The following is a 15,547-nucleotide window of genomic DNA, read 5'->3' as shown; positions in this document are numbered from 1 at the left end:
AGATTAAATGACATATTAAAATTGTGCCTTGTGTTCAGTCCCATGTTATGTTCCTCTCAAGCTAACAATGTTGAGTAAAGTTTTCCAGGTTCATCAGGCTGCCCGATCACAGGAGGCTCCTTTGAAAAATGTAACAGAACAGCACAATTCCACACTGGAAAACGGGGCTTTCACAGACAAACCATTCATTCCAGGTATGTAAGTATGCATTCAAGTCTGAGGCCAACAAGTGTCTTCTCTTTTTCCCTCCATCTCCTAATACCCTGCACCACTTGGGTTTTCTTGTAGAGTAAACTGCTTGTCCAGTCCAGTTTTGAATCTCATTTAGTTGGGAAAAAGTCACTAATTTCCAGAGATTAGAGTTTTCTGTGTGCATGATATTATATTCTTTGACTTCACTATTTCCCCAAGTAATAATTTTGCTACAACAACATGCTGCAATTCTTTTATCATATTCTCAAATCATCATTATACTCTTTAATATGGGTATGTGGATCAGGTCCTGAGTGGAGATCTGCTCTGTATTCATAGTTTTTACTCAGTCTAGAGAATACAAAGAAGCCGTTTCCCTTGATGAAGTCCTTCAAGTAGAGATTGTAAGGGAATTTTCGAATCTTGTAAGAAATTTTTCCTAGAAAATGTTAATAATATTGTGCATAGACTTAGTGGACTAAAAGCAATGTGACACTCTCCCCAGAGCAGGGCTCTTTCCAAAAGGCAGAAAGGAAGCCCATCAGTCTCACAAAATAAATGTCTTCAAAAGGGCTAGAAGGGATTTCTCCATCTCTCAGTCCCCTTTTGTTTTCAAGGAACTGAGAGCAGTAAATGTGAAACTGAGTGGTCACGTCATGGAAAGAACTGTTATTATTTTTCACGTGAAGGGAAAAACTTTGAAGACAGCAAGAAATTCTGCAAGAAAACAGACTCTACACTTCTTAAGATAGATGATGAAGAAGAGCTGGTAAGGTATTTAAAATTAAAGATCAATTAATTTTATCTGCTTTGTATTAGCTTTGAGCTCATACTAGCAGCCTATGTAAAGTGAACTAAATATTTCATAATCTTATAAATGTGACTTGTGTGGAATTATAGAATTAAATTACAGAAATGATTTACAATTATTCTTGCAAAAATAGTTATTTTAACATTCCAGGTGAAGGGAAATCTTTAAATATCCTCTCAAAAACAGGTTAATAGACACTAAGAATCACTCAATTCTCTGTGCCAGTCCAATTATCCATATACTTGGCTTTCAACAACTCACAAATAGCTGTACAAGTAAATGAACTAGAAATACATCAAGAAAGCTCAGCAAAATTTCAGGCCAGAAAGAAGATATTTCTAGAGTTTTAATTAATCTTCTTTTACTTCATTAGAAGATTGCCATTGTTGTTCATGGCCTGAAGAAACATGTTTTAGTAAACAAAATAAAGAGCTTAGATAAAAATGTGATATATTGTAAAGTACCCCAGTACGGGTGTAAATGTGAAATCTATCTCGCTCAACATAAATAACAATCACATTTTAGTGAGAATGTCCATTGTGGTCTTAGATAAGAAGTACAGAATTAATATGGATAGTTAGAGGATTTCAGAAATACTTATGTAAGTATATGCATAACTCCTAGAACTCTAATGGAAACATTAGAAAATAAGTAAGCAGTGTTTGCGAATGGAACTTTTGACTTTTCATGGCAGTGTGTGTATCCTAAATTTGGGCTTTTCCTGAGAGTGTCTTCTCTTGGTTTCCCTCATCCTCTTTATAGAGTTATATAAATTGCTAAATGAATATCAGTTACTTTTATACTCCTCAAGTAATTATTAAGCCAGCTTTGTAAACACTTCATCTAATGGAAAATAGATTATTTTCTCAGGATGACCATTTTATAAAAAGTGAACACAGAACTTGTAGAAAACAAAAATATAAAACAGCATTGTTAGAAATCTCATAGCTATCATGCCTGGACCCTAAAATACAAACCAGATTGCAAAAACCTCATCTTTGAGCCACAAAAATGTTTCAAAAGAAAATTGAGATATCAGCCCTTGCTATAAATAAACATAATTAAATTAAGTGTCATTCTTATTTATAGCTCTACATTTAATAAAATATCAATAACTAAGATTCTATTATTTTGTAACTTAAAAAGATTCAGGGTAAATTTGATCTTTATACTTTTTGATATTCACATTAATCAAAATTGATATACAAGAGTATATTACTTCATTCAAGGACATACAAAAATTCTCAATCATAAATAATGTTCCATTTATTACAGAACTTCATCCAAAACCAAACATCTCATTTGTCTTATTCCTCGTGGATTGGATTGTCTCGTAAAGGAATAAGTAGACCCTGGACATGGGAAGATAACTCAGAACCTCAACCCAAAATGTAAGTCTCTAAAATAGATAATGGCTAATAAGTTTTATAATCACAGATACTGTTTATAGTCCTGAAGGCATATAGGAAAGAAATATACATATACATATTTATCCATACACACACACATATACAGAAATATAAATGTACACACACACATACACACTTTTATGTGCACACACTCACACTTCCAAGGGACCTAAGCTCAGTAAGGAGTCAAGTACATGAAGAAAGAAAGGAGACTTTTCAAATTTAATTCTGTCTATATTCCTTGTAAGATACTCTAGGAATGCCTAGGGCACCAAGACATAGTTCATATAAAAAAAAAAAAGCACACCACCTTAAGTTTGGACCAATATATTTCTTATATCTGCATTAATGAATGCATGTTTCACAGCACTTATTTGCTTTTATTTTAGTTTAGGTGATTGGAAAGAATCAGAGCGTGGAAACTGTGGAATTATAAGAGGAAGAAAGATGTCTGCTTCTGACTGCTCCAAATTCATGTACTACATTTGTGAGAAGAAAATTGCTTGTCTTGCTACCCAATGATAAAAACAACACCACCAACAAAACACAGATACAATAATTTTTCCCTAAAAACCTGAGACCTGGAAAGTTCTAGAGTCTTCCTCTCTTTTTTCACACTTTCTAATTTTATTTGGGCTGTACCTATAGTCTGGCCTCTGAGCAAGTTGAGGCGAAAACATTTGGTCCATCAAGGTGAGGTTCAGCAGACCAACCATTCTGCCCCTTTCCCATCCATTTAGGAGCACAGGTGGAGTAGGGGAGTAGCAGCACTTCTGCTGAGGGCTGGGAAGCAGAGTTCTGTATACTCTTTCTGCAACTCCCACAGACCTAGTAAGTAATGCTGTAAACGTCACTCACCACAATGCACATTCTTGCTGAGAATTAATGAAATAGTAATTAAAGTCATTAATCTTTAAGAATTTTATATACATTTCTGTTTGATAGCTTTCCTTTTTTTTTTTGAGACCTGCGCCACACCTAATAGCTATGTGCTTGCTGTCAAGTCCAAATGTCAGAGTCTTAGTTTCCTTTCCAGTAAGTGAACTTTCTGTTTTCCAAAGTTGCTATACCATTTTGCATTTCCACGCACAGTGTATGAAAGTTCCATGTGCTTGTGTCCTTCCAATACTTAATATTGTCAGTTTATAAAACCATTTTAATAAGGGTGTAGTATAATGTAACTGTGATTTTCATTTGTATTTGCCTAATCAGTAATGATGTTAAGCATGTTTTTTATATTTTTGTCAACCATATCTACTATGGTAAAGTAGATACTCAAATGTTTTGCCCATTTGTATTGGGTTGTCTACTTTCTTACTATTGAGTTATAGAGTTCTTTATATATTCTTGATACCAGTACTTTACCATTCAGACTTTATACATATTTTCTTCCAGTCTTTTATTCTTGTCTTTCATTGTCTCAATAGTGTCTTTAAAAAACTCATGTGTGTGTCCTAACAAATCATTTTATGTCATGATAGCATTTTATATAATTTTCTTCAATAGGCAAAATTAAACTCCGGTTTTATAAGTGATAACAGCATTGTTTTATAGTAGCTAAAACCTGCAAATAATCCAAATGTCTGCCAACAGGGAATAGTTGAATAATTTGTTGTATATTTATGCAGTGGAATACTAGATAACAAAGAAAGTGAACAAACCTCAACTAAAATGAATTTTTAAGTCCTCTCATTTGTTGATTCTTGATATTTCAAAAAATTTACTTATTCAGCAATTTATTTCATTTTACTATAAAAAACTTATTGTTTTATCCTTGCTTAGGAAAATTTTGAGAGATAATAGTCCTTCATAAATCATGTATAGTTGATTAATTCAAGTGAATACTCTTAATATTGTTGCTACTGTTCATTTTATTAATAGTCAACAAAAAATGAAAACATTAAGACTTTGATTTTAGTAATTCTTTGAGTTAGCAAGACATAGAAACATTTGTCTCCTCACAAATTTAGTGAAAAAAATCTAGTACAAATAGCATTATTAATATTTAATGGCTTGAGGTATCTACATTTGCATCAGCTTTAGTCATTGGTTGAGAATCCCTGTATCAGAAAATATATTTATTTTAGAAGTTATTCCTTAGGCAGAATTCCATTATCACAATTTTAAAGCATATGTGTGTGATTATTTCAGTGACAAAAAAATCTTGTGACAAATATATAGCAGTTAAATTATAGAATGTAATTGCTTTTAAAACTAGTGGATAGAGATTCAAGATTACAGAATAATTTATTTAAAAAATGATCATGTTTTCATTCTTAAGTACCACCAAGTAAACTCCTAAAACTTCACTGAGAGTGAAGGCTGGGTTTAGACACAACATTCTTTATCATTATATTTTCTGCTTTTCGCCAATTACACCTAGTATCACAACTAATATCAGAATATACAAAAGAAAGATAGAAAAGGAAAATGTTATTTTACTGTGTTTGGAAAAACACTTCATTAAACAACATGGAGAGAAATAAAGGCCTTTATGTCTAATTATTTCAGGCCCTGAGATTTGCAGTTGGTTGCCTGTTTGAGAAATGAAATCAAATGTAATTAAAGGCATACCCTATGTCCCCAAGAATCTTTTTCTACTATCTACTTATAATCTATGAATCAGTTACTGAGGAAAAATACTGAGGGCAAAGAATATGAAATACAAACTTAACAAGTTGTGCAAAAAGTGTTGAGTCATCCTGCCATGTCCACTGATGTTTAGCTCGTTTCTTATATAATCCAACCCAAAAGTTATAGTTGATTTGTGATTGAATGAAGTTCTTTTGGAAAATTAGAATTATTAGCATTATTTATGATATCAGCGATAACATTTACAGAGGACTCTCATATAGTACTGGTCACCATTTTCTTCAAACGCTCTATGATAAATAGAGCAGGCACCAACTTTTCCACCGCCCTGAGAAGAGATAAGGAAAAGGTCTTAATGACTGAATCACGATGTCTTTGTGACAGCATGAAAGACATCAAGAAAGGGGTATTGTAGACATTTGTAAAAAGACACAACAATCTAGAAAAATGAGATAAATATAGTTGCACTAAATTTAGTTAGAACGTCTCTTCATCAAAACACACCTTAAAGAACACAAAAAGACAAGTTTAAAATCTGAAGATGAAATCCATGGCAATTTAGTCTAAAGAACAAATAAAATATTCTTATGAATCAATAAGAAAACAAAATTATCCAATAGGAAAAATATGGGCAAAAAATCAAGAACAGATATTTCACATAAATAGAAACACATATGATCAATAAACATGGAAGAATGCCAAACTCACTAGAGAGCAGATAAATTCAAATCAAGGTTACAGGAGATGCTTTACATCTAGTCATTTGGCCAAAATAAAGAAGAATGACAGCACCAAGTCTGTGGGATGGTAGGGATCAAAGGGGTATCTTTAAAACTGTTGCTAAAATCATACTGAAAAATAATTTGGGAGAGAGTGACATTACCTAAATGGCAGAGTAGAAGCAATCTGGCTTCACACTCCCCCACAGAAAACCAAAACCAAGTAGTCCAGCACCAAGATTAGCAGCAGCAAATCCCAGAACTCAATTCTGAGAGTGAGACAGTCCTGGAGCTACAGAAAAGTGAAAAAACAAAACAACAACAACAAAAAAAACCTCCAAGCAGATGGGAAGAAAATCTTATTTTGTATTGTTACACACCTCCTCCAATCTGCTGGGCACTGAGAGTGGAAAATTTCCCCAAAACTTACAGTTTCCACACTACAAAAAGTGAGATTGAGGTGGACAACCAGCTTCCCCATCATTCCATTTCTCTTGCAAGACGATTATTCCTGCTTCAACCCAGGGGAAACATTGTGACAGCCTATAGGGAGAAAACCCCTGAGGGAAGCAGGAGACAAAGGGGGGAGGCAGGAGTAGCAATCCCAGCCCATGAAACTCTGCTCTGTATCTCAGCCAAAGGAAATGCCAAATCAGCTTGGCTATTCAGCAGCACCATGGCTGTAGGGTGTATGCCCCATGGCTCCCATGGGCACAAACCCCTAGCTAGCCCTCCCACACAGCCAGAGTATCTTTTGGGGACTTCCCATGTCTAGACAGGCAGCATTTCAAATAGTTACAAGAGCCAAGGGAAACCTGGGTAACAGGCACCACCTAATGGCAAAAAGGAGGCAGTGACCTGGTGTATATAACAGTAGTAAATACATATGCACCCAATATTTGAACACCCAAATATAAAGCAAATATTAATAGATCTAAAGGGAGAGATAAACTACAATACAGTAGCAGTGGGGGACTTCAAAACCCCACATTCAGGAATGGACAGACCGACCAGGCAGAAAATAAACAAGAAAACGTAGGAGTTAAACTACATTCTAGACCAAATAGACCTAACTGACATATACAGAACATTTTATATAACTGCTGCAGATAAACATTCTTCTCTTCAGCACATGAAAGTCTCCAGAATCATCCATGTGTTAGGATGTGTTAGGCCACAAAACAAGTTTCAACAAATTTGTAAAAGTTGAAATCATAAAGAATCTTTTCTGACCACAATAGAATAAAGCTAAAAATCAATAATAAGAGAATGAAAACTAAACAAACACTTGAAAATTAAACATGTTCCTGGACAATCATTGGAGCAATGAAAAAAACTAAGAAGAAAATTTTTAAATTTCTTTAAAAAAATGAAAATGGAAACACAACATACCAAAATCTATGAGACATAGAAAAGGCTGTACCAAGAAAGAAGTTTATAGCAATAAACACCTATACGAAAAAAGTAGAAAGACTTCAAATACACAACCTAACAATGTACCTCAAGGAACGAGAAAAGCAAGAGCAAAGAAAACACAAAATTAGTAGAAAGGAATAAATAATAGAGACCAGAGTAGAAATAAATGAAATTAAGACTAAAAAAGCAATACAAAACAATCAACAGAAAAAGTGGCTTTTTGAAAAGATAAAATCAACAAACCTTTAGCTAGACTAAAAAGAGAGATAGGCCAAATAAATAAAATCATAAACAAAATGGAGACACAACTAATACCACAGAAATACAAAGAATCATTAGAGAATACTATGAACAGTTACATACAAACAAATTGGAAAACCTAGAAGAAATGGATAAATTCCTGGACATGTACAACCTACCAAGATTGAATCATGAAGAAATAGAAAACCTAAACAGTCCTAACAAGTAACAAAATTGAAGCAATAATAAAAAGTATCCCATTGTCAAAGAAAAGCCCAGGACCTGATGTCCTCACTGCTAAATTTCACCAAAATGTTGACAGAACTAATACCAATTCTACTTTAACTATTCAAAAGAATTAAAGAAAAGGGAATACTCCCAAGCTCATAATATAGGGCCAGCATTACCCTGATAGCAAAACCAGACAAGGACACAGCATAAAGAAAAACTATGGGCCAAAATCCCTGAGGAACACTGATGTGCTGATGAAAGAAATGGAAGAGGACACACACACACACAAAAAAACAAACAAACAAAAAAAAAAAAAATCAGAAAAATATTCCATGCTCATAGATAGGAAGAATTAATATTGTTAAAATGTCAATACTATCCAAAGTGATTTACAGGTCCAATGCAATCTCTATCAAAATAGCAATAACATTCTTCATAGAGAAAAAACCACCCTTAAATATTTACAGAACCACAAAAGACCCCAAATAGCCAGAGCAATCCTGAGCAAAAGGAACAAAGCTGAAAGCATCACACTATTTGAATTCAAAGTATACTACGAAGCCATAGTAACCAAACAGCATGGTACTTACATAAAAACAGATACATAGGCCAATGGGATAAAATAAATAATCCATAAATAAATCCACACTTTTATAACCAACTCACTTTCAACAAAGGCACCAAGAGCATACATTGAGGAAAAATAGTTTTTTTGCAATGAATGGTCCTTAGAAAACAGGATAATCATATGCAGAAGAATAAAACTAGACCCCTATCTCTCACAAAATTCAAAAATCAAATCAAAATGGATTAAATACTTGAATCTAAAACCTGAAACTATGACACTACTAGAAGAGAATATCAGAGACATGCTTAAGGCCATTGGACTGGGCAAAGATTTTTTGGATAAGACCTTAAAAGCACAGGCAACAAAAGCAAAATTAGACAAATGGAATTACATTAAGCTGAAAAGCTTCTACACCACAAAAGTAATAATCAACAAAGTGAAAAAACAGCCTACAGAATGGTAAAAAATATTTGTAAACTATTCATCAGATATGGGATTAATAACCAGAATATGTAAAGAACTCAAACAACTTAATAGTAAAAAACAGTAACAATCTGACTCAAGGGAGGGGGCATGGGTAATATACATAACCTTAACATTTGTACCCCCATAATATGCTGAAATAAAAATAAATAAAACAATAACAATAATAATAATAATCTGATTAAAAAGTGGTCAAAAGATCTGAATAGACATTTCTCTAAAGAAGATGTACAAATGGTCAATCAGTATGTGAAAAAATTCTCAACAGCACTAATCACCCAGGAAATACAAACCAAAAACCACAATGAGATATCATCTCACCCCAGTTAAAATGTTTTTTATCAACAAGACAAAAATATAAAGAATGCTGGTAAGGATGTGGAGAAAGGGGAATGCTTGTACACTGTTGGTGGGAATGCAACCACAGTGGAGAACAATGTGGGGGTTCCTCAGAAAACTAAAACTAGAACCACTATATGATTCAGTAATTTCACCACTGGGTATATATCCAAAAGAAAGGAAATCAAAGAGATATCTATTTTTATTGCAGAACTATTCACAATAACCAAAATATGGAATCAATCTACATGTCCATCAACAGATGAATAAATAGAGAAAATATGATGTAAGTACACAATGGAATATTATGTAGCCATAAAAATAATTAAATCCCATCATTTTTCAACAAGATGAATGTAAATGGAAGTCATTATGTTAAGTAAAATAGGCCAGGCACAGAAAGACAGATATTGCATGTTCTCACTCATATGTGACAGCTTAAAAGGTGGATTTTTAAAATTATATATTTGAAATAGGACAAAAAGGGGTAATTCCTTGGGGGAAAAAATCTGTCAGCTATCAGCTTAAATATTCAGTACATACCTGTATTAAGTGGTAAAAGTGAGTGATCTTTAACTTCTAGGGAGGAGATATTTTTTTGTTTTGTGCCTTCCATATCTTGTGGTTTGCTTTTAAAGGACCTCTGTAAAACCTCCTATTAATATTATAGAGCCAAGATCATGAATGGCTTTAATAGAAGATCGTTTTACTATCATTATTGACTGAAATTCTAAAGTAAATGATGTTGATGAAATGAAAGTAAAGTTAGGTAAAATCTTGTGATAAAATGGAAAGAAGATAAAATAGTTTGAAATGTCAGAACATAAAATGGATTTGTATTTTTCTTTTTCTTTCTTTTTTTTTAAGAGTCAGGGCTCACTCTGTCACCCAGGTTGAAGTGCAGTGGCATGATCATAATTCACTGCAGCCTCAAACTCCTGGGCTCCAGCAATCTTCCTGCCTCAGCCTCCCTAGAAGCTGGAACTACAGGCATGCACTACCATGACTGGCTAATTTTTCTTATTTTTTTTTAAGAGATTGGGTCTTGCTATGCTGCCCAGCTTAGTCTTGAACACCTGGCCTCAAGCAATCCTTCTACCTCCCCCTCTGGAAGTGTTTTGATTGCAGGTATGAGCCATGGTGCAGGGTTTCAAAACTGATTTTTAAATAAAACTATTTATAACTTATAATACATTATTAATATTTTTAAAGATACATAAAACAGTAACAAATATTTATAAAATAGAAAATATAATCTGGAAATAAAAATGTAGCTGACTTTTATATCAACTATGTTTAAATAAATGCTTCAAAGTTGTGATTCCATTCAGTATTTATATTTAGAGTTAAAGGGATTTGTCTCTGTGTTTTCTGTAGGTTTATAGTGGATTCATTGAATACATGTGGGGAAAGAGCTTACACATCTACTCCTAATGTGTAAAAGGAAAGCTAAAATTCTCTGAGAGAAACACCAATCTCTTCCAAAAAAGTCAAAAACAAAAAAAATGTAAAACACAAAGTGTACGGCTCTGTTAAAAAAATCATCAAGGATTTGTTACACAACTGAGTCTCTCCATTTTCAATTCTGCTCTTACCCTCCACTGTTCAGTCAAATTCAATGTCTACTTGTCAAAATCCACCAACATCAACTGCACAGTCTCTTAATGTCCTAAATTTTAATAAATGTAACTATTACTCCAATTCAGCAATCCACTCCAATGTCTGTACCGGCCCGCGGGACCTTCTGTTACTCGCGGGGGCGAGGGGGACCGTGCCTGAAAGAGATGGGCGAGAGAAAGGAACGAGACCAAGCAAATGGTTGTCAAGGTCTGCTTTACTTAGATTTTTAGTAGGTTTTATAAGCATACAGAAACAAGGAAGTAGAAACAAAAAAATAGAGTGGCGACGATGAGGCTTGGGTCTGGGTTAATCAGCCCCAATCATCGTCTTATTGGTATCCTGTTTGTGACTGATTACTCAACCCCAACCTGGCAGGTGGTCGGGAACAATTGCAGTCAGCACTCCCTGGAGCATCTCGTGGTCAGCACGTCATAAAATGCATTCTTCTCGGAGCTATAGCTGGAATTTTCCAGGGTGAAGTCCGTGTATAGGACGAGTCATAGGGGAGTTGAGTCTTTGAGGGTCCTTGCCTCTAACAAATGTCCATATTCTGGACATGAAATAAAGACACAACAGAGACATCCGGTTTCTAAATATTACCATTTCCTTGTGATTGATCAATTCCCTTCTCCTTTCCTTATTGCCTACCTAAGGCCACATGGCACAGCACCTTAACCATAATTTTGTCAGGATAGCCAATGTTTTTGCACCATAGTCTTCATGCATATCTATCATCTAAAACAACCAGCTCTGGAACATTCTATCACTCACCATTTCATCTTCACAAATGTATCTGAAAGCCAGATGACAAAAAGTCACAAAACTGTACAGATGCAGATTAATGCTGCCCGAAATGTATGGTTTTCATCATCATTTAGTCCCTCAAGAATACACAGCATACTTATTGAATCACACCCTTTTCTCAATTCAGTAGCTATTTCAATTGTTTAGTCTCTTCCTAAATGATCCATCGCACCCTCTCGACTCTCCCTCTCAGATAGCCTCATCTGCCTCATAGAAATAGTGACCATCAGGCATAAATCCCCTCACCTTGCTTGTCCTCCTGCAAACACACAAGGTCCATCCATCTCAGAAAAAAGTTTCTCTTCCCACTGAACAAGTCTGAAACTCACAGGTCTAGTGTGCATTTCACCCTGGTTATATTTTAAGTAATTATGATTTCTAGCTATTCCATTTCTCTTCTTTAATCTCATCGTTTTCTGTCTAACGTTTCTGTTCTCTTGCAAGTGATAATCTCGAGTCATCCTTTTCCCCAAATTCCTATTATGTTTTTCCACCCTTTATAACAGAAGTTGTCTCCTTTCAACTTTTAGAACTCAGGTGTCCAGGATAGGATTATTTACAATCTTTCATTCATAGGGCACTCTCAACATTGCTCTAAGAACCTTTGTTTAGTTACTCAATTTGTTAGTTATTACCCAAAATTGTAGCTAAGACCTTAACCATTACATTGATCCATTTATACATTTCACTGCATCCCATCCTCCTACCCCTCCCCCAAATTTAACAGTAATACTAAATCCTATAGTTATAATTCTCTTGATTCATTTTATATATAATTTTATTGCCTCTTTATTCCTAAAATTATTATTTTTAATTTTTGTTTTTAATATTTTAACCTTATAAAATTGTATCATGGTGTACAGAAAATGTTGGTCTTTATTTTCATCTCATATTATTAATAGCATACCAAGATTCATCCACATTGCTACATATCACTGTAAACCATTTTTTTTTTTTTTTTTTTTTTTTGAGACAGAGTCTCACTTTGTTGTCCAGGCTAGAGTGAGTGCCGTGGCGTCAGCCTAGCTCACAGCAACCTCAATCTCCTGGGCTTGAGTGATCCTTCTGCCTCAGCCTCCCGAGTAGCTGGGACTACAGGCATGCGCCACCATGCCCGGCTAATTTTTATATATATATATCAGTTGGCCAATTAATTTCTTTCTATTTATAGTAGAGACGGGGTCTCGCTCTTGCTCAGGCTGGTTTTGAACTCCTGACCTTGAGCAATCCGCCCGCCTCGGCCTCCCAAGAGCTAGGATTACAGGCGTGAGCCACAGCGCCCGGCCAGTAAACCATTTTTGACTAATGCAAAAATTCCATTTTGTGAATACATCACAGAGATTTCATTCACTCTCCCATAATGGTTATTTGGGTAATTTTGAGATGTTTGATATTGCGAACAGCACTGCTGTGAACATTCCTGTAGATGTGCATTGTGGTACTCATGCAAGTATTTCTCTTGGACATATACTGAGGACTAGAATTGCTGAGTCATGGTCAGCTTTAGAAAACAATACCAAACTGTTTTCCAAAGTGGTTGTACCAATTTATATTCCCTTTAATGATGTATAAGAGACTGTATGTATGTGTATATATATATGTATATATATATATATATATATTTCCAAAACTTGGTAAAATTTTAAAAACAATTTTCTTTCTTTTTTTATTAAAAAGAATAAAAGACGGGCTCTCGGTCTTGCTCAGGCTGGTCTTGAACTCCTGAGCTCAAATGATCCTCCTGCCTCGGCCTCCCAGAGTGCTAGAATTACAGGCATGAGCCACCATGCCTGGCCATAAAAACAATTTTCTATATTCATTGTCTCTGCTTCCTAATCTGCCGATAAGTTTTAGTCATTGCAATCTGGCCTTGATCATATCCACCATTATTACACTGTATCTACTCTAGCAAATATTGTTAGTGGCCTCTCCCTTGCCAAATTTAATAAGCATATTTTTGGCCATATTTTATTGACTGTCTTTAACCTACTCTCCATGATGTTGTATTGTTTTGGACTCTTTCCTATTTGTCTAATCAAAACATTATTTTTTTCCCTCTTTACTCATATTCCATCTATTTCTAAATGTTGATTCATCCCACAGATAATCATTCTTATCCCTTCTCTTCTAACATAATATACTTCTCCCTGATTTTATAAGGTTTTTTCATGATCTGGTTTCTTCTTTCCTCTAACATGTTTTCAAATACTTGTTATGTTAATAGATAAATCCACAATTCATATCTCCAATCTAGGATCCCTCTTGATGCCCAGACATTTAATACTACCATATGTTAATAAATGCTGATGGTCTGTATCTACTACCAAAAGCTCATTCTGGAAACACAGACCAATGCAATCCTTTTTGGTCATCTCCACTGATATACCACGAGCACCTCAGTCTTCACTATTATTAACAGAAAAAGCAAACCATAGAATAATATTCTTCTTGTGTTTTCTATAACATTTATTAGAATTATATCCACCAAAGTGTGTAAGTTTGATACAAAATGGAATCACCAATTCCTGCCTCTCCCTCATCCAAATGCACACAGCAAGTCTACATCTTAAATAGTTCTCATTTATGTTCCCTACCCTTCATTACTTTTCCCATGACATTTATTTGGACAGTCATTGTCACTAACCCTGATTCCTAAAACAATCTCCTCTTACACTCCCCACTTAACTTTCTAGGCAACTCAGATTGACCTTTCTAAAATCCTCATCTGCTCATATTTTTCCCTCATTCAAAATTGTCCAATAGTTTCCTTTGCTTTTAGAGGAAATCCAAAAATTCTTAACATGGTAAAAAAAAAGACCTTCATGAAGCTACATATCTGTCCAAATCGATTTCTAGCCACCTTTTTATTACCCAAGAACTGTCTGCAATTCTCATAGCACCTAAATCTGTCCTTTATTCACATTGTTCAGTCTCCCTAAATGAGTCTTCTCTACCCTCAGCCTCCTAATTCCTACCTCTCCACTACTTCACATCAATTACTATCCCTTACAGAGACGCTTCCTTGACCTTGGGATGTTATGTACTATTTTTCTGAGCACTTCATGCCATTATCACAGCATTAACAATATTTTAAGGCCAGGCGTGGTAGCTCACACCTGTAATCCTAGCACTCTGGGAGGCCGAGGCAGGAAGATCGCTCAAGGTCAGGAGTTTGAGACCAGCCTGAGCAAGAGCAAGACCCCATCTCTACTAAAAAAAGAAATAAATTAATTGACCAACTAAAAATATATATAGAAAAAATTAGCTGGGCATGGTGGCACATGCCTGTAGTCCCAGCTACTCTGGAGGCTGAGGCAGGAGGATCGCTTGAGCCCAGGAGATTGAGGTTGCTGTGAGCTAGGTTGATACCACGGCACTCACTCTAGCCTGGGCAACAAAGTGAGACTCTGTCTCAAAAAAAAAAAAACAAAAAAAAAAACAATAATTTAAATCTGCTTCACTTTTTTAAAAAAGTTCCCCTTTCAACTGAATTCGTTGAAAGCTGATTTTTTTTTAATTTCTGTAATCTTTGATGCCATATGTAGTTCCTGACCCATAGAAGATACCCAAACTTGGTACTTGGTTATTGACTGAATAAGCCAAATAATTAATAATAATCAGGAAAAAGCTAGGCACCGTGGCACATGCCTGTAGTCCCAGATACTGAGGAGCCTGAGGTAGGAGGATCGCTTGAGCCCAGGAGTTCTGGGCTGTAGCGTGTCATGCCTATAGGGTGTCGGCACGAGTTCAGCATCAATATGATGACCTCCCCAAGCAGAGGACCACCCAGTTACCTAAAGAGGGGTGAACCGGCCCAGGTCAAAAGGAGCAGGTCAAAACTCCCATGCTGATCAGTAATGGAATCGCACATAGTGAGACCCCATCACTTAAAAAAATTAAAATTAAATTAAAAATAATAAACAGGAAAAAGATGTAGAAAGCAAGTATCCAGATGGGAAATATATCAAAACTGATGGATAACTTTTTGATTTGTATAGAAAACAGATCAAGTTTATTCTCTTTTGTGACTTATGCAGTATTTCAATGTTTTCAAATGAAGCTTCTAAGTTAGAATACATATGTCATACTATACTTATCAGTGAAAGTTTTGTATAATCACAGC

This window comes from Microcebus murinus, chromosome 10, assembly GCF_040939455.1.
Source record: "Microcebus murinus isolate Inina chromosome 10, M.murinus_Inina_mat1.0, whole genome shotgun sequence".
Taxonomy (NCBI): Eukaryota; Metazoa; Chordata; class Mammalia; order Primates; family Cheirogaleidae; genus Microcebus; species Microcebus murinus.
Note: the sequence above shows the minus strand (reverse complement) of the source record.